This window comes from Ovis aries, chromosome 11 (genome assembly GCF_016772045.2).
Source record: "Ovis aries strain OAR_USU_Benz2616 breed Rambouillet chromosome 11, ARS-UI_Ramb_v3.0, whole genome shotgun sequence".
Classification (NCBI taxonomy): domain Eukaryota; kingdom Metazoa; phylum Chordata; class Mammalia; order Artiodactyla; family Bovidae; genus Ovis; species Ovis aries.
This window is the reverse complement of record NC_056064.1, coordinates 18201562-18223518: the sequence shown is the minus strand read 5'-3', so window position 1 is coordinate 18223518 and position 21957 is coordinate 18201562. Positions and strand designations below refer to the sequence as shown.

The 21957-nt window shown below is 55.2% G+C and overlaps 1 long non-coding RNA gene across 4 annotated transcripts; it reads left to right on the top strand.

Moving 5' to 3' along the window:
• The first annotated feature begins 1714 nt into the window (after positions 1-1714).
• On the top strand, positions 1715-21552 carry LOC132657394 (uncharacterized). 4 transcript variants are annotated; one of them, XR_009595484.1, is made up of 5 exons: positions 1715-15791; positions 17164-17226; positions 18908-19522; positions 20548-20793; positions 21436-21552. It is a non-coding gene; the product is annotated as an uncharacterized LOC132657394 (long non-coding RNA). The 4 variants fall into 4 exon arrangements; XR_009595483.1 differs by having other exon boundaries at positions 16991-17226; positions 19367-19522; XR_009595482.1 differs by having other exon boundaries at positions 1715-17226; positions 19367-19522.
• The last annotated feature ends 405 nt before the right edge of the window (positions 21553-21957 follow it).

Here is a 21957-nt window from a genome sequence, read left to right as displayed (position 1 = left end):
GCACCGCAAGGAAGAGAGGCGGTGGTCAAGTCACTGGAAGGGGGCGTGGAAAATTAACATTTCAAAAATAGTGCTGCAGGGTACAGTGCTCGGCGTCTTACATTTAGTATCTCCTTGATTTGCCCAGGCTTCCCTGGTGCTCAGACGGTAATGCGGGAGACCAGGCTTCGGTCCCTGAGTCAGGAAGATCCCCTGGAGAAGGAAATGGCAATCCACTCCAGCACTCTTGCCTGGAAAATCCCATGGATGGAGCCTGGTAGGCTACAGTCCATTGGTCGCAAAGAGTCGGACACGACTGAGCGACTTCACTTTCACTTTGATTTGCCCAGGAGAAGGGCCTGGCCCGGCCCGCAGGCTCCTGGTGGGGAGGTTAAGGCGGGCAGGGGACGCGGCCCGGGAGCGGAGCGGCCGGCAGGGGGCTCTCGGCGCCGGCCTTTGAGGGAGGAAGCGCTGGCAGCGGCCTCCGACCGGTCAGAGGAGGAAAAGGGAAAATTACTGGAGCTCGGGGGCGGGAAGCGCTGCGTGCCTGGGAGGAAGGCACTGGAGACTGTCGAGTCTGGCAGCCCGAGGCCGGACTCGATCCCCGGGGCTGCGCGGACGGCGAGGGCAAGGGGCGCCAGTGCCGCCCCGACCCCGCCCGGGTGTCCTCCCGCGGGTGCCGCCGGTGCCGCCGGCTGGAGCAGACTCGGCGGCCCGGGGCGGGGGCGGCGGCGCCGAGGGGCGGGCGGAGGGCGGGCCGGGGCGGGGCGCGTCCTCCGGGCTCCGGGAGGCGGTGCGGGCGGGCGCTGGCTGCGTCCGCCCGCCTGGAGCCGTGGGGCGCGCAGCCTTCCTGATGTGTCACCAGCACGTGGAGCCAGCTCGGGCCGCGCCGCCAGCGGGAGGAACTCCCCCAACTTTCGAGGGGTCTCGCCGCCCCGCTCCTCTCCCCGCGGCGCCCGGCTCGCGCTCCTTGGGGAGGCGGCGGCGGCCGCCCCCAGGTCCCAGGCAGGTCGAGCGAGGCCCCGGCCCCCGGCCTGGCTTGCGCGGGGCCCTGGAACGTCGGGGTGCTGGGCCCGACTGGCGGATGTGCCCCCGGACCCCCAGATGCAGCGCGGGGCACGGCCTGCGGTGCGAGCGGCCCGGCCGGCCTTGCGCGCGGCGGATCTGAGCGCAGGTAACCCAGGCGGTGCGGCGCTGGGCCTTGCGGGCGCGGCGTGGGATCTTGGCGAAGTTTCTCTGCATGGAACTCTTGTGCTCGGCTGGCGGTGGAGGGTGGGGAAAGGCTAGGTCCCCGCGCCTCCCCCGCCCCAGCCCTGTCCTTCGGCCTGCGCCCCGGCGGCCCGGACGCCGCCGCGCGCTGGGCGTCGTGTAACTCTTCGAGGGCTGGTCTCGGAGCCGGCTGGTGGACGTCAGGCGAGCAGGATGCTGCCTTTGGGGGATGCCGCCTTTGAGGGATGCCGCTTGGGCAAAACCCAGCGCCTCAGCTCTCTCTCTCTCAAGCGCGTGGAAAGTGGGCGACCGGATCCACCAGGAAGCCCGTCGGGGGCGCAGCCGGAATCCGAGACGCGCGGGAGCTGAGAGCTGGGTCTTTGCGGGCGAGATGAAGGTGTCGGTTCAACTGGCCTACAAAGTCCCAGTCCTCGGCCCCCAGGACCGACGGCTCCTCCTCGCCCCTCGCCGTTTTCTCCCGGGCGGACGCGAGCTCGGCTCCCAAGGCGGGGCGGGGACCCGGGGCGGGCCGCACCTCGCGGGTCCACACCGGAGACGGGGTGGCGGGGCGCGCTCGCCGCGGGTTGTGTGTGGAAGGTTCGAGGGATCCCTGCGCTTGGCAGGAGCGGTGGGAACGCACTCGGAGGTTCGAGTTGGTCCCTGCGGGCGGTTGGTGTCCTCCGGGTGGAGCCGGATCCTGGCCGCGGCCGACCTGGAGGGAAGGGAGAGACGGCGCCCCGCTTTCTCCCCGGCCGAGCGGATTCGCCTACGGGGCCCTGCCCTGCTGGGCTTTCCGGAGCCTCCACCTTGAGCTTGAGGGTGGTGAGGACCGCGCGAGGACTAGAGTTGCCCCGGGAATACGGGCCGGCATGTGGAGGTTTAGCCCCTCTCTCTGAGCTCCGCTACCATTTCTTTAAAGATACATTTTTGTGGGTGTGTTCTTAATGGCCAGGCTTTTGTTCCCTGACCTAGGCAACATTGTGCTGAACCGCCCCCTCCCCCACCCCGCCCCAGTCCTCTTAAAGTTTTCTGCTGAAATTCCCTTCTTAAACTGTTTATCCAATAACTTTGTTTCTACCTCCTCCTGCAAAAGAAAAACCCCAGTAACCCCTGAAACCTCTGCGTCTGCTTGGTGTTGGAACTTTCTGTTTATTTTTGTTTGTTTGTATTGTGTTTGGGCTGTCTTGGCAGTGGGGACCTTGGGAAAACATTTGGGAACATGCAGGGAGGTGACCTGAACCGTGCGAAGGGCCGGTTGACAAAATAGGGCTCTTTGGGCCCCTTTCTTCCCGGCTTTGGAAAACAGGATAGATTTCTGGAAGCAGGGAGGAGGGAGAAACCCGCCCTGCCAGGTTGGCCCACCTCTCTCAAGGATGTGGCAGGTTCTTCCAGAATCTTCTCTGACTTCTGTGGGCCCGTGTGGAGGAGACCTCCCAGGAATCCTGCCACACCTGTGTCCCTGTTCCAGTGGCCATGTGGGGGCCTGAATGGAGGGGACACCTTGGGCTGTGGGGTCACCCAGGTAGGGTTGGGCCCGTTTGTGAGCCCAGGAGTGGGCAAAGCCTGGGAGTGGGCAGAGCCCGGAACTGCTGTTGACCAGCATTTTTTCCGTGTGAGCTTTGTCCTGCCAACTGTAACCCGTGGAGCGTGCAAACGCCAGAATTGTGGGAGAAAAGAGTTTCCTTAGGGCCATGCCTCTAAACGTACAGACATACTCAGTTTTGGGGAAAATTGTCTGGGAGGGGACTGGTGGGAACTTCAGCTGGAGTTGGTGGTTGTTGTTTAGTCACTAAGTCGTGTCCGACTCTTTGGGACCCCACGGACTGCAGTCCGCCAGGCTCCTCTGTCCATGGAATTCTCCAGGCAAGAATGCTGGAGCGGGTTGCCAATTCCTTCTCTGGGGATCTTCCCGACCAGGGATCGAACCCAGGTCTCCTGCACTGCAGGCGGATTCTTTACCCCTGAGCCTCCTGGGAAGCTCTCAGCTGGAGGGTGTTCCCTAATTAAAGAAAAGGGTCTGTTCGGAGTACTGAGTCAGGCTGGGAAAACAGAGTTCTCTCCCTTTGAACTCATGCCTGTCCCGGCCCTGGGGATCAGTATCTTAAATGAAGTGGAAATCTCTAGAATATTGCATGGTCGTAAAACACCCTCAGGACTGGTCTGCAGCAATGAGATGCAGACAAGCTTTGCAACCACCCTGGAGGTGACGGGCGCGGAGGACGAGGGGCATAAATCCCTGGGAATAGGAGAGTGCTCAGGTGGCCGGCAATTTTCTCTTTAAGTCTGTGCCCCCTTCTTGTGGGCTGCTCAGAGTTACAGGGATTTTTAGGAATCGCCTCGAGCTTCATTTCTGGGGCGGGGGAGTGAGTGAGTTGGTTTTTCCTTGGGTTTTTTTTTCCTCCTTTGCAAGATGTGATTGAATCAGTCCAGGGCCTGGCCTCCAGCAGCCGAACTATGCTGCGATTTAGGCAGTTGTATTTAGGAATTGAGAGCTTTCTGATTTCCCGCCCCTTTTGAATTCTCAAAGGTTCCTGAGGCTGCTGCCTCCTTCCACCCCACCCCCACCCCAATCCATCCCTCTAAGCTGGATAGCTAGAAACTTGGTGGGGGAAGTGGCTTAAATGGGGAGCTTGTTTGCCCTGGAGCTGCCTTCAGGAAGCAAGATGGGAAGCTGGTGGGAGGGGAGGATTTTAGCCAGACCCCCAGGGAGACCCAGGGAAGATTCTGTGAAATCCCCCTGCCTACTGGAAGGAAATGTGCATTCCCTTGATTCTTAAGTAAATTGCAACCTGGTGAATAATTAACCTCACCCATTTAGCTTTTTTTTTTTTTTTTTAAGAAAAATAATATCCAAGCCTGTGAAAAGATGAGAGATCAATTTTTGTCCGGCCCAATTGAATGGACAAAGGAGCGTTGGGAGGGGCCGACCCTCTCGCCGCCTTACCGAAAGGCTGGCGAGCAACTCTGATGGTTGAAATTCTGATAGTTGAAAATCCCTCCAGGGTTTCTCCGGTGGCAGTTGTAGAGACAGCCTCTGAGCTGCCTCCCCAGGTCTCCTTCAGTTCCTCTGACCAAAGCCAAGCTGTCAGACAGCAACGGTCAGGATCCTGGCCCCCCCCCCCCCCCAACTTTCTGTAGCAACAGCTTGGCCTTCATTCCTGCACGGAGTTGATTCTGCTGTCAGGCCGGTTTGTGGCTCTTCATGGGCTGGTAAATATTTGGCCTGTCTCTGTTCTTTCACACAGAAGGACAGCGCTCCCGATCCGGGTCTGTGCATGGATGTCCCAGCTGTCAGAAGCAGGGATCCACTGGGGGTCCATGAAAGCTTTTCTTGAAGCAGCCCAGTGTGAGGGCCACAAAGGCAGATTTGGGGTCCAGATATGCTAGAGTTGGGCTTCCCTGGTGGCTCAGACGGTAAAGAATCTGCCCGCAATGCCGGAGACCTGGGTTCAATCCTTGGGGTGGGAAGATCCCCTGGAAGAGGGCATGGCAACCTCCTCCAGTATTCCTGCCTGGAGAATCCTCATGGACAGAGGAGCCTGGCGGGGTCGAGTTGGAGGCCTCCTAACTGCCGCTTGCCAGCTGGGTAGCCTTTGACAAGTAACTTCTCTGTGTCAATGTCTTCTGTTGTACACGAGGGTTCTGAGACCTCCCTTGTAACACTGTGGAAAGGCTTATGTGAAAAGCTCAGGCAGAGTGCCTGGCACATACCAGTAGACCTTTGAGAGTCCCTCTTATTTAGAATAAGCCCATGGCTTTGGGCAAGTCACTTAACCCACTGGGAACAGCAGCTTTGTAATCCTAAAGTGGGGTGATGTCTGGGACCCCCTTTCCCTGTCGGAACTTATTGTTCACCAACCACATGCCAGGGCCTGGGCCAGGCTGGGGAGACAACCGTGGGTAAGATAGTCATGGCCCCTCCTGCCTACTCCTGTCTGTACCCCAGCTCTGAGAGCAGATGAGGGGTGTGGTGTGTCCTCTTATTATAGCTGAGGCTGCAACTCTGAGGGGCAAGACTCCCCCGGGATCTCACAACTGCCTTTGGTGCTGAGGGAGCGGGAAGCCCAGCCTTCTAGGTGCAATAGAGCCTCCTGAGTTGGAGCCAGCCCCCAGTGAGCTGTGAACAGGGAGACGGGTGGGTCTGCTTCCTTAAAGGAACCCTGGGTGTGCAAAAGTGGCCACCTCGCACATCTACTGTGCCTTGCGTCCAGCCTGAAAGGTCCCAAGAAGGCCCCCAGGAAAGGCGAATTGCCTCAACTGCTCTTGGCCTGCTCACTCACTGGCCATCTTGACCAACTTGGCCAGCCTGACGCACTCTAGTGGGACCAGTCGAATGGGGTGCAGAATCGAGGGGGGAGGGGAAGGAAATACTTTGATATTCCAAAAAGTGCTGCAGAGTAATCAGCATGGGAAGTTAAAACATCAGGATTTCCTTGGACTTCCTTATGCTTTTTTATGGCCTTGTTGTTGTTTTAGTCGCTTTGTGACCCCATGGACTGTAGCCCGCCAGGCTCCTCTGCCCATGGGACTTCCCAGACAAGAGTACTGGAGTGGGTTGCTATTTCCTTCTCCAAGGTATCTTCCCCACCCAGGGATCAAACCCACTCTCTCTTTCATTGGCAGGCAGATTCTTTACCGCTGAGCCACCAGGAAAAGCCCTTTTTATGGCTTAGTGGTGTTTTTATTCTGCATTTCAAACTGGAGGTTGAGGTAGACCCTAATCCCTCCAGCCCAGGGCAGTGGGCAGGGTTTGCAGGGACACCGGACAGGTGACTTCTCACCCACTGAGCACTCCCTCCGCCCCCTCCCTCCTCCCCTCTGGCAGGCTCTGGGGAATTTTGAAATTGCCCTGGAGCCAGACCTCTTGTGTTGGCTGCCCAGGAGGACTGGGGAAGGAGATGCTATGTGGAAAGAACCATTGCCTGATTTTAATCTCAGCTCTGCCACTCTGGGCCTGAGATCCCCCTTTCTCTGTCAAGTGGGGTCTGCACCAAATACAGCGCATACCCCTTGTAGCCTAAACATCCTAAGGTCTGGAGCCCAGAGGCAGCCTGCCCGGAGGTGCAGAGGAGGGCATGGGGCTGAGACCGTGGGAGGGTTGGGAGCAAAACTGAGATGTGCAGCTGGGAAATTTGGATCAGTCTTTGAGGATTTTGTGGTTCATTCTCATGCAACGAGCTTCCTCTCACTGGATTTCTGCCCTGGGGTGTGTGGGGCTCAAGGAGAAACGCTGGCTTCTCCTCGGTGATGGAGGCTTAAGTTTGGGTCTTTCAGTGCTGTCTCCACGTCCACCATAAGGCAGACCTCTTCTCCCAACCCTTCTGAAAACAAGTCAGTTGCAGCGCTGCCTACATGCTGACGGTACCTGGTTTTGCAGGAGGCTGAAGGCAGGCGTTCTGGAAAGGGCGATAGCTTTGCAGGCTCTCCCCTGGACTAGCTGGGTGACCTTGGACCCGTGACTTGCCTTGCTGGGACTGTTTCCCCATCAGTGATGATACAAGTCCAATACAGGGGTCACATAAGGAGGCCTGGGTGAAACGCTGCCAGGCTCTTGGTGGGGGACCGGTGGGTGGTGGGGGGAGTCCCAGTGGCTGTTCTTAAGTGACTCTGTAGCTTACCCCAGGATCTGTGGGGCCAGCGAAGGAACCTCAGGGAAGTACACCCTGAGCCTGGCAAGCCTCCTTGCCGCTTTGCTGTCTGGGGAAAAAACATTGCAAAAAAAGCCACGTGGGGGTGGCGTGGGGGTTCCCGTTTCTTCACAGAGATAGGCCTGGTATACCCTAAGAGGGGAGGGTGGGGCGTGAAGTCACAGATTCTTCCCCTTGTGAGTTCATTTGATCACTTGTAAGTGAGAGCATTTGAGTAAACTCGGGGAGTTGGTGATGGACAGGGAGGCCTGGCGTGCTGCAGTCCATGGGGTTGCAAAGAGTCGGACATGACTGAGCAACTGAACTGAAGTGAGAGCGTCAGGATACTGTTCTCGAGAATCCTTTCCTAGGGAGCTTGCTGTTGTGAGCTTAAGAACATGGAAAAAAAAAAACCTTTTCTTTGCTCTTGGAACCAAGAGGGCGATTCAACAGATACTTGGAACCAAGACTTGCGTATAAGCAAAATGTTGGTCTCCAGCTTGCCTGGCCAGACCCCTGTGTATCTGGGAAAAGTCAACCAGCCCACTTGCTCTCAGCTGGCCAGTGCAGAGGCTTCCTCCCACCCTGGGCTGAGCCTCTCTAGCCCCCAGCCCTGCCTCTCCTCCCGTGTCTGGGGATAGCAGGCGGTCGCTTTGTCGCCCAGGTCTGGGTGCATGCGAACCTTGGCCAAATCGCTGAATGTTAAAACATCTGGCAAAATATCACATTTCTACAATGGGCCTTTTCTATAGAGCTGGGGATAAAGTGGGAAGTGTTGGGATGCTGGGAAATTACTTAAGCTTTGACAGTGGAAGGAACAGGGTCTAGGATCCTGACTTTGAACAGAAGAGGTGAAGATGGAGTGGGGAGGAAGACGCCTTCAAACAAGAAGTAGGGCCCCAAGAACCAGCTCCCCCTGTTTCCAGAGCCGGTGGGGAGGGGGGTTGCGGTCAGCCTGCCTTGGCATCCTCCCTTCCTGCGTCCTCTCGATGGATTTTGTTGTAATGAGACAAGTCCTGACAAATATCCCGCCGCCCTTTGGGCTGGAGAGCTGTAAGGCGTCCTGCCTGGAAACCCAGCCCCATTCACTGGGGAGCCATAATTAGGCAAGAGAACAGTTCACCGGCCCTTGATTCAATAAAGACCCTTTTATGATGTTGGTTTTTCCCAGAAAAATAATACCACTTTGCCCCGTTTATTGCATTTAGATGTGTAATCGTATTAGGGCTCAGCAGCCCCGGGGACCGAAGTTCCGCAGTTGGGGTTTGCACCAAAGGCTGTTAACCCGGTCTTCAGAGGCAAACAGTGACCTTGGGAGAAAAAAAAAGAAAAAAAGACAAGGACAGGGAACATTTTTGAAGATTTCTCTCTCTCTTGGCATTTCAAGGACGTTTTCTGCCGTCTGGGTGAGAGGCGACCCGGGAAAGAAAACTAGAAAGTGAAACTAATTCTTCTGGCCAGTGTCCCTGCAGGCCGCGGCCCTGCACGGCCCCTCCCTTGTCGTTGACCAGATCTGTCAGTCAGATGGATGGCACGTGCCCGGCAGAGGGCTGGAGGAAATGTCAGCGAGGATGCCGGTGGCTCGGCCCCAGGAGTCGTGGTGCCTCAGCACGTCCCCACTGAGACGCGCCGGCAGGGCGGCAGGCACTGGGGTTTGTGCAGGTGGCCGGCCTGGGCGTCCCCCAGGCCCCGCCCTGTTGGGGTAGCCAGCCCTGACTAAATATAGTCCTGGAGGGCGAGGCGGCTCTCGGTTGGTTGGAAGGGTTTGCTTGTCCCGCCCCCTGATCACCGCAACCTTCCAGATACTTGCCTACCGGGTCTCTCACCTGCTGGTCCCTTCCCCCTGCAACCATCCCCTCTGACCTTCTTCCCCCAGGCCTAGTGTCAGGCAGGCTAAGAACCTCTGCTCATCACTCCTGGAGTAAAACCCCCTCCTAGAAACCGGCCCAGTGCCGGGCTGTTGGTACAGATCACCAGCGGTGTCCAGCACCTCTTTCCTAATTTGCGGTTGGTTTAGAAATCTCAGGCGATGAGGAAATTTATGGGAGTCATTCGTGGGCGTGCTCTTATTAAGAAATAGGGTAGGACCTTTCATTAAAACCGTGTTGCCTTAAAAAGGGAGCTATCCATTTAATTCCAGGACATCTGATGGGAATGTTACTGAAATCTCTTTTCAGATAGTACCCTTTAATGCAGAAGAACTGCATTATCTATTTATAGATACTAAAATGCATACTAAAATATTCTTTCATTGTCAGGATTTGAGGTGTGTGCGATTTTTTTATTCAGTCTTAAACTTTAGATACTTTAGATTGTGTGGGGGGGGAAATGCTATTATTTTGTGTGTATATATATATAATTGTTTTTTTATTCCATACCCCCCACACAGGAGTATAATTAGAACATCTGAAACCAGATTATCCAGTTAGTAGTTGTTATTTAGTCGCTAAGTCATGTCTGACTCTCTGTGACCCTATGGACTACAGCATGCCAGGCTCCTCTGTCCTCCACTATCCCCCGGAGTTTGCTCAAATTCATGTCGAGTAAATTGGTGATGCTAGCCAGCAGTCTCATCTGTATCCAATTAGTACATTTTTCTAATTAACTGTTAGGAATTTGTGATGAGATAAATTATTTTAGATTTCCAATGAAACTTTGGCCACAAGGAGGTACATGAGGGGAGAGATGGTGGGTTTTCAGTTTTGGCTACCACCTACTCACCTGCTCCCCACAGATTACCTAATTTGCCTGCTGTTAGGCAGCAGCAGTGACCAGGAAACAGTTTTATTTTCCTTGTCCCGAGTAGAGTTGGAAACATTTCTCATTTATGATGGCTTCTCTCTGCTCCTGACAGTGGAGCAGGCAGATGAAGCTGGGGTTTAAATACTACTTTTGTACATTTTTCAGCAGTAACATTGGTAGCTGTCCTTTGGACAAAAAAACAAATTTGTGATGATCTGCATTCATTCATTTTGTGTCGTCTTTGTGCCTTGTGTGTGCTTCCTGTGCCAGGAGGCTTGGCAAGGAGACGGGGCAGCCTGCAAGGGTGGGGACCTCCAACCAAGACCAAGGAATGGGGTCAGTTCACATTTGGTAACAGTGCCCGGTGCAAGCCCCAAATCCTTCATCCGAAATTCTAAACTCTGAAAACCAAAAGTTGTTTTTATAACAAATTTCATGGGAATTCTTGACCCAAACTGACTTGAGTCTAGATTTCTCCCGGGAGCATGAATCTTCATGGCTTTCCCTGCAGAGACGTGCCTTCGTGTGATTTCAGGGGGCTGAGGGGTGCTGCCCTGCTGGTGTGTTGTGCAGCACGAGGCCTGTGCACCATGTTATCTAAGACCTGGATACTTCTGCAGCACGCCGGGCCCGAAGGTTTGGGGTAAGAAGATGCAGTCCTGGAGCAGGAGCATGCGCCTGACAAAGGCGGCTGGACCCGAGTCCTGCAGAGCCCTCCCCCCCCAGACCTTGAACTCCACAAAGGCTCACCAGGTTTTGCTCACTGTTACATCCTCGATACCCAGCTGGGTGCCTGGAGCCTCCTAGGTGCGGAGTGAATGCTGGTCAACAGTGTTGGCCAGCTTTGTTTGGGAAAGCCAAATAGTAAATATTTTAGGCTCTGGGGGCCATGGGGCTTCTGTTGCAACTCTCTTCTCTTTCATTTCCTAGAATCAACGATACAAAGTGCTGAAGATGCTTTATACCAAAAAAAGATATTCGCTATGCTTATTATGTATAACAATAGCCGTTTAGAAGCAACCTAGAGGAAACAGTAAGATGCATCATGGTGAATCCTCCCCGTGGGATATTTGTGTGTGTGCTCAGTTGTGTCTCACTCTTTGCGACTCCATGGACCGTAGCCCGCCAGGCTCCTCTGTCCCCAGGATTTTGTAGGCAAAAATACCAGAATGGGTTGCCATTTCTTCCTCCAAGGGATCTTCCCGACCCAGGGATCTAACCCACGTATCCTGTGTCTGCTGCATTGCAGGTGGATTCTTGACCACTTGAGCCATCAGCATGTAAATGAATGAGTACCTGTGTTTTGATAAAATGGTGACTGTGGTTGTGGGTCTGGCCTGGGGGTCCACAATTGGCTGATTCCTGTGAGGAGGATAAACACACCCTAAGCCTAGACGTTTCCCCATCTCTTAGCCCTACTGTCTACAGGCCTGGTCAGTTTGTTTCCCTGCCTCAGTGCCGTCTCCGGTAAAGAGATACAGGCAGTGCCCACCCCCTGGTGTCTGACTCTCCTATGTTCTGGAAACATGGCTGAAAGGGAGGCGCCGCGCTCCCTGGACCGGCCTGGTTCGAGGGAGTGGGTGTTCATGTGGATGAATGTGTTTGGGCTCCGGTCCAGCCTTGCCAAGGGGCACTGGCACCTCCACCCGCCGATGAGTGTTTCGGGGTCTGAGCTAACCTCAGGGTACAGGGGCCATCATCATCAGGCCAGGCAGGGCTGGCATTCGTGGGGCGTGGGGGGGAGCTGAGGGAGTGAGAGTGTTTAGGAGGCGTTCTCAGCCAGAGAATTTCTGGCAGGCAGATGAGTGACCGTAAACCCAGGAGCTCAGGTCTCCTGGCTGTGTTCATCCCAGCCTCGGAGTGGCCAGGAAGGGTGGATGGGCAAGCGGCTCCAAGAAGGCTTCCCATTGCAACGGAGGCCTAAATCCAGCCAAGACTCTCACCCCCACGGCAGGCTGACCTGGGGGCAGGGGGGTGGGTGGCTGGAAGGGGGGCAGCACCTTACAGAGCCCACACCCCTGAGCTGAGGGCCCCTGTGCCCAGCTTCTCCAGGCCCACCCCGCTCAGCCACCCCTGCTGCTAGCCCTGGCTGTGTCCAGCAGCTCCTTCCAGGACATTCTGCCACCTCTGTTCGACCACCTCCTTCCTGAGTCTGGGTGGGACTTTCTCAAGCAAACTGCAAACAAGGGCTGCTACCTCTGGTTGGCCTTTTCTTTTCCTTCCATTGTGGTTTTGTGATTTGCTGGCAATTTTCAGGTGGAGCGCCTGTGCTCAGCAGCTCCCTCGGAAGCCTTGATGACTTTTCAGCCCCCAGCAGAAGGGTGCAGCGGCCCCCAACCCCAGTCAGCAGTGTGAGTTCAACTCAGAGGGCTGAAGGGAACCAGACTGGGGGCTGGTGTGTTTGGTGATGTCAGAGCCAAGCCCAGGGAGGTCCCCGTCAGGCACTAGCACGGTGTGGGGGATCCTCTGGCCACTGTCCAGGGCACCCCGTCCCCCAACCTCACCTTGTCATTGAGCACCTGGGCCAGGCACTGCGTGTACCGTGGTGGTAAGACGGCCCAGAGCGGTGCTTCTCAAACTTGGGTGACCCTGTGAGCCACACCAGGAGACTGTTAGCAATGCAGACTCCAGGGCCCTTTGGTTGAGCTCCGGGGCCCCAGAGTCAGCATTGTTAATAAGCGCAAGGGATTGTGATGTGGGTGGTTCCAGGTTGGTGCTGAGCGGGGCGGGGGTGGGGGAATAGGCAAAGCCTTGTGATGAGTGTGGAGTCAGGGGGAGCATGGAGAAGGAAGACACAGCTCTAACTGGGGGAGGCGGGGCTGGGGTCAGGAAAGGTGAGCTGAGCCTTGAAGCACAAAGCAGGCATGGCAGTGATTGCTGACTCTGGAAATCTTGATGCTGGGCACAGCTCGAAGCCTTTATAGGCACTGACTCATTTAATCCTTCCAGCAACCCCATGAAATAGGTAGTTACACTGATTTTTTTTTTTAAGTATTTATTTGGCTGCACCAAGTCTTAGGTGCGGCACGTGGGATCTTTTGTTGCAGTGCGCAGGATCTAGTTCCCTGACCAAGGATCGAACCCAGGCCCCCTGCATTAGGAGCACAGAGTCTTAGCCACCAGACCACCAGGGCAGTCTCTCCTTACCCTGATCTTGGAGCACAGAAGGGTTTAGAAGCTTGCCTGAGGTTCTTGGTTGCTAAGTGGTGAGCTGGCCCTCTTTGTCCTCCTTGTCTGTTCTTCTGCACTGGGGCCGTAGCATACAGACCGTGGGACCGTCCCCCTCACACCAAGGCTGTGCAGACCAAAGGCTAGGCCTTTTTTGGATGTGGTCGTGTTGCTGAGGGCTTCAGAAGGTTTGGATCCTAGTGTGTAGAGACGGTTTGGCTTTTTTTTAAAAAAAAATGTATTTCATTTAAAATTTATTTTTGGTGGTGCTGGGTCTTCATTGCCTCGCGGGCTTTTCTCTAGTTGCAGCAGGCGGGGGCTCCTCTCCAGTGGTGGTGCTCAGGTTTCTCATTGTGGAGGCTTCTCTTGACACGGAGCTTGGGCTCTAGGGTGCACAGGCTCCGGTAGTAGCAGTTCCTGGGCTTTAGAACACAGGCTCGATGGCTGTGGCACGTGGGCCTAGTTGCTCTGCAGCATGTGGGATCTTCCTGGATCAGGGATTGAACCTGTGTCCTCTGCATCAGCAGGCGGATTCTTTTTCACTGAGCCACCAGGGAAGCCTGACAGTTTGGCTTTTGCTGGTGGAGTATATGCATGATGACCTCGGTTAGGGCCAAAAGTTGTAGCGAGGTAACAGCTGCTGTAGTGTAGCTTTGCGAGGCAGCTGGGATTTGGCACAGGTGTTCTCCCTTTGAATGAGGCAGGACCCTGGCATGTGGGAAGAGGGTGTAGTGTTGAGTTCACGAGCCGTGAGGCCTGTGCCCCAACACCCCATCTCCACCTGCCCCTCCAAGAGGGAGGAGTTCTCCACCGCCGAAGTCCTCAGAGACTCCCAGGGAGCCTGGCCCAGCTCTTGGGGTCTGAAGGCAAGGGGGAAGCTGCTTGGACAGGGGAAGACATTATGCTGGGAGCCGGCCCAAACCTTTGTATGCTCTCCTTCCTTCAGTCTTCACATCACCCTGCAAAGGAGGCCATTCGTTCTGTTTACCCATGTGTACGCCAAGGCACACAGAATCTAAGCAACTTAGATGCCATCACACAGCAAGTAAGCAGGTAGTGGAGCCTGGTCCGTTTCCTGTGGGATGTTGTACTTTACAGCAGGGTCTGCCTTATTCTGCGAGGCCACGTGTCCTGCTGCACCCACAGTGGGGCTGGTGACCGGGGGCCCCTGAGGAGTGGGTGCAGTGCCTGGCTGGGTAGGGCAGGCTCCCAGCGGCCAGCTGAGCCCAGCCCTGGGTGGGATGGCCTAGCTTCAGGGGATGGGTTACTGGCTGACTGGTGGCATTCTGAGGATGCCAATGGTCTGGGGTCTATGGGAGGGGTCAGCTGGGGTCTTCCTAGTCTAGGGCCCTAATGCTGGAAGCTGAGCCTCTGCTGTTCCGACAGAGGCCAGGTGACCCTTCCCTTGGGTCTTCTGGCTTTGCCTAGGTCTTGGGACCCCCTCATCCACTTGGGATTCTGCCAGGACTCTAGCCTACAGCTCCCTGTGGACAGAAGGCGTTGGGTTCCAAGTTGGCTCTGGGTGGACCAAGGGCTGGTCTCCCCTGGGAGTGCCTGGGGTGTGGGGCAGTGAAGCCAGCCACTGTCCAGGCTGAAGAATTGTGCCACCGTGGAGACCCTGCAGCTACCCCACCTGCCACAGAACTTCCTGTGGGCTGGGAGGGGTGGGCCAGTGTCGGGGAGGGGTCACTGTTTCTACCTTGGTTCACCTGGGTCAGCTGGCTGACTCCTTCCTCACCTGGAGAGTGCTCGAGGACAGCAAGAAAAATGAGGGACTTTCAGGGGCAGCTGTGTTTTCTGACTCAGTCATAATGCCCCTAAAAATCCTTATTGTTCTTGCAGTGTGCATCAGGCGGCGGCCCCAGCCCAGCCCTTGCCCACCTGGCCCCTCTGGGGTGGGGAGAACTACCTGGGGTTCAGCTGGCGTGTCCTCCCACGTCATCCTGAAACTGTAGGGGGATTTGCTGATGAGTTAATGTTTTGTTGGTTGGTGCATTGATTGGCATGTACTTTTATAATTTCTTTGTTGGTAGAGGATGGGGTAGGCTGGGCATCGAGACACTCGCGCACAGATCGGAGCCCGGGAGAATGCAAGGTCTCCCTGGTTTGTGCGCAGCGAGGGGTCCCTAGAACCCAGCTGCACATTACAGCCTGAGGAAGGGGGGCTTCAAGGGCAGGTGTACCCAGGGCTAGGTCATGTCCTACTCTTGATGACCCCACGGACTGTAGCCTGCCCAGTTCCTCTGTCCATGGAGTTTTTCAGGCAGGAATACTGGAGTGGGTTGCCATTTCCTTCCCCAGAGGATCTTCCCAACCCAGGGATTGAACCTGCGTCTCCCACATTGGCAGGCAGATTCTTTACCACGGAGCCACCTGGGAAGCCCCATTTAGGGGCACTGTGTTTTAAACCGGGAGGAGGCTCAGTGTGCAGCCTGAGGCCGCTGAGCCGGCCGTGGTGCAAACCTGCTGCGGTGGACCGAGGTCTTCCCGCGGCTGTTGCTTTCTCTCGGGCAGGTGGTCTCCACCTTGCCCAGGAGGTGCCTCAACCAGTTATTCTGGATGCTCTGGGTAGAATTAGGGTTCCTGGGGGATGGTCAAGCGGAAATACAAGTTAGTGACACGTCTTCCTGAACACAAGAACGCCATTCAACAAAGATGTCACTAAACACCACAGCCGCACAGCCATCCGCTCCGGCCGAGGCTGGGCAGGTGGCCAGCCCACGGATGGATGGACTGGGAGGTGGCCGGGCAGTAGGCAGGGCTGAGCCTGCTCCTGGGGGCGGCCCCCGCCGAGGTCTCACTGGCCTCCTAGGTCAGCCGAGGAACTTCATCCTTAAGGTGTTGCTCAGGCTCCCTCCCCAGGTGCCGACTCGCACGTTCCTGTCACCTGAGAAGACGGCCGTGTGTGGGACTCTGGCCACCAGGATCCTCCTTCCTCCTGGCCAGCCCCAGCCGCCCACTCCTCCTCGGGCTCCTGTGATCCCAGCTGTGTCTCCATCCCAGCCCCAGAGACAGTCTTTAAGGAGCTTCAACATTTTTCTGTCCAGGGGAAGGGACGGCTCCAAGGTAAAGGTTAACGTGGGGGGTGGCACGGGTTGGGGGTGATGTTTATTACTTCTTGGTGAGAGGTGGGCAGGGCTCTCGTGAAATGTGATTCTCTCATCGTAGGTGGACACAGGGCCACGGGACACATCTCATCCTCCTCATAGCTAAGCATTTGCTAACGTCCACTCAGCTGTCCCTCCCTTCTGTCCCCACAAACCTCCTGTTCCAGAGTGTTTTCTTCATTCTTTATCCCAAAACATCTGGGGAAAAAAAAAGTCCACTTTTAAAAAAGACTACATAATAAAACATTACTGGTTTTCCCTCAGTCATATAAGAACTGCTTTCCAAGTGCAGAGCATTTTAAAAATGCAGAAGGATGAAAGAGGCTTATAGGTGCCCATACCTAGAGATCATGTCATCTAATAGATTCTTCCAGGGATTTTTTTCTCTTTGCATGTACATGCGTGCGTGCAAAGTTGCTTCAGTAGTGACTCCGACTCTTTGTGACCTTATGGACTGTAGCCCACCAAGCTCCTCTGTGTGATTCTCCGGGCAAGAATACTGGGTGGGTTGCCATGCCCTCCTCCAGGGGGATCTTCCTGACCCGGGCACTGAACTCACATCTCTTAGGTCTCCTGCGTTGGCAGGTGGGTTCTTTACCACTAGTGCCACGTGTACACCTTTCACTCAGTTAGCAGGGGTAGGGCTTCTGAAAGGGGCGGGCTCGTAACTCATCTGCATGACGGCCTTGGGCCCATCAGGAGGCAGAAAGTCTCTGATTTTCTTTCTGCCAAGTAGGCCAGGGACTGAAGTTCGCCTCCAGCCAGGAAGTTTGTTGGAGGGTACTGGGGCAGCACTGCGTTTCCCTCTCTATACAGAGACTGGGGAGGGTGCTGGAACCTTAGGCTCTGGGACTTTTCGTGGCCCGTCCAGTGGTTAGGACTCTGTGCTTCCTCTTAGGGGGCACAGGTTTGATCCCTGGTTAGGGAATTAAGATCCTGCAAGCCTAACAACGACAACAAACAAAAATGTGGGCTGTGTCCCAGTTGAGTTCTAAGTAAAGCTGCTGCACCACTTCCCGACTCCGGTCACACAGAAGAATCACTTAGCGTTTAAGAAATGTCAGCACCACCTCCCACGCCAAGACCAGTTGGATCTGAATTGCTGGGTGTTGGGAGGGACCCAGGTCCTGGTATCTTTGTTTTCCTTCTGTTCCTCAGGTGATTCTGTTAAGCGGCCAGAGAGCTACTAGCCAGCTCCACACTCACAAGTCAGCGATTTTCTCCAGCCCTTCCTTCGGGACCTGACAGAGGAGATGGGGCCGTTTGCCGCTGATAGCCTTGCACCTCCAGGATGTTCTTTGCTGCTGTCACTTTTGATCCTCACTTTACAGATGGAGGACCGAGGTTCAGGAGACTCCCCAGAGGACACACAGCCAGGATGCAGCCAAGCTGGGGTATAGACATGCAGTTTCTGACCCCAAGGCCAGTGCTCTTTCTAGAATTGCTATTTATAGTAAGCATATGTTGTTAGAACCAGATGTGGTCATCACAGCCTCCTGAGGTGGGTGGGTAAACGCCACTGTCTCACGGAGAAGGTGTCTGCCCCCCCGGGGAGGCTGGGTGGTGGCCCCTAATGCCCCAAATGCCGAGTGTGTATGTGGCCAGCTTAGATCCACAGTCTGCCCCCATCAGCCTGTATGCTGCCGAGGATCCCAGTTCTGAGCAGGGCAGGGTTTAACCCTGTTTGCAAACCTCGCAAAAGGCGTGGCCCAGGTCTCACAGCTGGGGGGTGGCGGAGGCCCATCGGTCCCTGCTCCTTGCCGGCAGGCTGACACAGAGCCTATGTGGGGTTTGCTCATCGGGGCCCTGCTCTGAGCTGGCGGCTCTCGGGGTCAGGACGCCTGCTGGGGGCACCTCCCTGCCCCTCCCTTGTTCCTGCAGAGCTGGACTCCCAGAGCCTGGCCTGAGAGCTGCCTGGGCAAGCTGCCAGTGCAGGGAAGTAGCGGGCAAGCTGCCAGTGCAGGGAAGTAGCGGGCAGGCGCAGTGTTGGCTCCAGGAAGTGTCTCTGTTCCTGGGCTGGTCTGCAGGACCAGAGGGCCTGGACATAACAGCGGAGCTTGGACCTGGGGTCTAAGCACGCTCTCCACCACCAGCCCCCAGGCCCAGCTGCTCCAGGCTGGGTCCACGCCTTCCCTTGCTAGGCCTGGGCTCTTTCCTCCGTCTGGCTCCTGCCCTGTTCCCCACCAGCTCTGTGCTGCCAAGTACACGCTCTCGGCGGCAACGACATCCATTTAACCTGCTTCCCAGAAGACAGCATGGTTACGCGGTCTGGCTCAGCCAGCACCATGGTGGGAGATGGGGAGGGGGCCCCCTCCGCTTGGTCTTCTCTTGCCCATATTTCTTAGGGATCTGGGTGTGTAGCGGGGTGGCCCTAAGCAACCTTGTTTACTTGGATCAGAAGTAACCTCAGCTCAACTGGAAGCCTTGAGCAGCCACACTAAAGACAGAACTTTGAGATCCTGGAGTTGGTGGGTGTTTATATTAGGGGCAATCATTTAGCCTGAGGCTGAGGGTAAAGCTAGTTTCCCTAGTAGCTCAGTTGGTAAAGAATCCGCCTGCAGTGCAGGAGACCCCGGCTCAATTCTTGTGCCGGGAAGATCCCCTGGAGAAGGGATAGGCTACCCACTCCAGTCTTCTTGGGCTTCCCTAGTGGCTCAGTAAAGAATCAGCCTGCATTGCAGGAGACCTGGGTGTGATCCCTGGGTTGGGAAGATCCCCTGGAGAAGGGAACAGCTACCCACTCCAGAGTTCTGGCCTGCAGAATTCCATGGACTGTATATAGTCCATGGGGTTGCAAAGAGTCAGACATGACTGAGTGACTTTCACTTGGGTAAAGCTGCCTCCCCTCTGAGCCTGTTGCTGCGTTTGTTTGTTTTTTAATGTTAATTTTTTTGGCTGCATTCTATCCCTGACAAGGGATCAAACCTGGACTCCCTGCATTGGGAACGCAGAGTCACAGCCCCTTAACTACCAGGGAAGGCCCGCCGCATTCGTTTACTAGCCGTAATGGAACGCTGGAGGTCTACTCTCTAGGCATATTCTGAACACAGACGTGGTTCCTTCTCCCCTCCCCAGATACTTCACTGGGGAGCCTGGGGAGGTGTCTGCATGGAGCACGTGTCTGTTTCATGCCAGCTGTGCTGTGCTGCTCGGGAAGCGAGTGCAGGTCTTCAGACACTGCAGAATGTCTTCTGTCTGTGGTCTCTACAAAGGTGACCTTTCCTGCAATCTCCTTGCTGGCCCTCCTGCCCTGGCCAGACCCTGTCAGGATGGTGGTTCTGGACCGAGAAGCTGGCCCCCTTGCGCCTCTCGTCTGGCGCTCGAGGCCCAGGGAGGCAACCTCCCCCTCACTGGGGTTCATCCTACAAGTCCAGATGCCGTCAGCTCCAGGGCCTCCCCCTGGGCCAGAACTCCTCCCTCCCCGCCAGCCTCCTTGGGGTGCAGATGGACGGCCCAGCACAGTCAGGAATAGCCCTCTGTTTGCCTTGGCTGGTGGGGAAGAGATTACAGCTCACTTTCTGTTTTGACACTCAGGTTTAGCTGACACACAGAGCCTGTGAGATCGCAGAGAAGCAGCCTTGGGTCTTGAATGAGTCTGGGGCCCATCCCTGATGGTCTGGTGCCTGTTGAGTGGAGGTGTCTGGAAGTAGGAATGGGTGATAACCCTGCCTTCTGGATACATGGAGAGAGGTGAGGGCCATCTGTCGGTTTTCCTGACCCAAGGCCCTCTGCCCTTTCATGTTTTCCTCTGGGGTTACTCCTCCCCACCCCTGAGGTTTGCATGGGACCAGCCCCATCCCCTGGCTTTAGAGGCTGGCATGTGTCCCAGCTGGACACCGAGATGCCCCCCCCCTTAGGATTTCTGCAGCAGCCATGGGGAAAGAGGCATTCACTTTTCATGGGAATTGCCGGGTTGATGGAACTTCTGGTGACCACTCTTGTTCTCCACTTGAGGATGAAGCCAACAAAAAGGAAAGAGCCAGGAGGTGGAAAGAGTATGCTGTCCAGATATCACTAAGCCCCTGGACCCAGCCATGCCTGAAACTGACCACATCTCTGGACTAATCTGATTATATGAGCCAATGAATGCGTTTCATTTTTTCTAAAACTATCCTGAGTTGTGTTTGTCATAGAAAGGGTCCTAAGAAAACTATATTTTTCTTTGGTCTCATTTAAAAAAATCAACTTTAAGGTATACTTTCAGTTCAGTTCAGTCGCTCAGTTGTGTCCGACTCTTTGTGACCCCATGAATCGCAGCACACCAGGCCTCCCTGTCCATCACCATCTCCTGGAGTTCACTCAGACTCCGGTCCATCGAGTCAGTGATGCTATCCAGCCATCTCATCCTGGGTCGTCCCCTTCTTCTCCTGCCCCGAGTCTCTCCCAGCATCAGTCTTTTCCAATGAGTCAATTCTTCGCATGAGGTGGCCAGAGTACCAGAGCTTCAGCTTTAGCATCATTCCTTCCAAAGAGATCCCAGGGCTGATCTCGTTCGGAATGGACTGGTTGGACCTCCTTGTATACTTTACATGCAACCATTTTAAATGTCCAATTCATACATTTTTTCAAATGTGTACACCCTTGTAACTACTACTGCAATCGAGTTGTAGAACATTTCAAGTTCCTCATTCCCCTTTATGGTGAGTTCTCCTGACCCCAAACAACCACTGACCTGCCTTTGTCCTAGAGATTTATTCAGTCTTCTCTTCGTTCAGGTCCCTGGAGGTTGAGGAGAGCATTTCCTCGATGCTCAGATTATGGATCAACCTGGGTCGTTTCACCCCTGGTCCAACTGTGCTGAAGCCAGATACACCTCTGGGCCCTGCAGTTTTGTGGTTCAATACAGCCTTCCCTTCGTTAGAGCCAGCTCACCACAGAAGAGAGTCCTGGCTGATACAGCTCCACCACCGCACTCTTCAGTAAAGCTCTGCCCAAGAACCTCGAGGCAAAACCAACTAATGGTCAGTCTAGCTCACCTCCTGGGAGCCAGACACTAGCAAGTGCTTTACACGCGTTATCCCGTCTTCTCAGCAACCCTCGGGAGGTGCTGTTAGCCCCACTTTACTGGGATGTGGGTGTGTTGCACACTGGGCACCTCTGCAGCTCCTCTGTCCACCAGGTTCCTGGCTTCTTGTCCCACAGCTGAAGCTGACCCCTCCCAGACTGCATGCCAGGGTAAGGGGGCGGGATCCCGAATGGCCAAAGAGGCTGAAGAACTCAAGCCATACATGTGGAGGGAGTTAGTTTTCGGGACGAACTTTGAGCCGTAGCTTAAGCACCTTCGGCAGGAGAGAGCTCAGGAGGCCCTGTCGTCAGTAACCTAGCACACCTTTCAGATCTTGTGGTGACACAATACCTTGCCTAACCTGCTGGTTCTTCCCACAGATCAAAGAAGTAGAAATGAAGAATAAGTAATTACCAGGTGACCAGATCTCTTCCCCAGCTTCCCCTTCAGTAATTTCACGAACAAATGGTGGGAACAAGATAGCATCTAACAAGAAAGACCACAAGAAGTCAACAAGCCTGCACACAGCTAGGGATCATGACAGCTCTGACGCCCTCCATCCGTGATTAACTGAGCTGACTTCCCTTTTTCCCCTTAGAAACGTCCACGGCCACGCAGACTCTTCAGAGGTAGTTTTGGCGGAACACCCGAGTGCATCTGAGTCTCCCCAGATTGCCGGCATTCTGATTAAAAGGAACTTTCTGTCAGTCAACAACTGCTTCTCGGGTGTTGATTTCCAAGCAGCTGGACTAAGTTTGGAAACAGCAGATGAGACAGGAGGATAAATTCCTTCATCCTCCATCCCTTGGACCACTTGGGTCACATTTTCCAGATGGGTTTGTTGTACAGTGGTTACATGTCACCTTGCTTTGCTTCCTGTTCTTCCCGACCTCCTTTCTCTTACCCCTGCCTCTAGCTGCCCTGGAATTCCACTTCCAAGTTGATGTATCAGCCCTTAATCCCTTGCCAGAGGGCCCACTCTCTAAGGAACTCGGCAGTCTGACTCCTGGGTCTGCACTATGCAGCCTCAGTGAATGCTGACCAAGAGGACAAGATACACCACTGAAGAGGGAATACAGATGGTGCCAAATTCATCAGAGATACCAGCGATAAAGGTGCC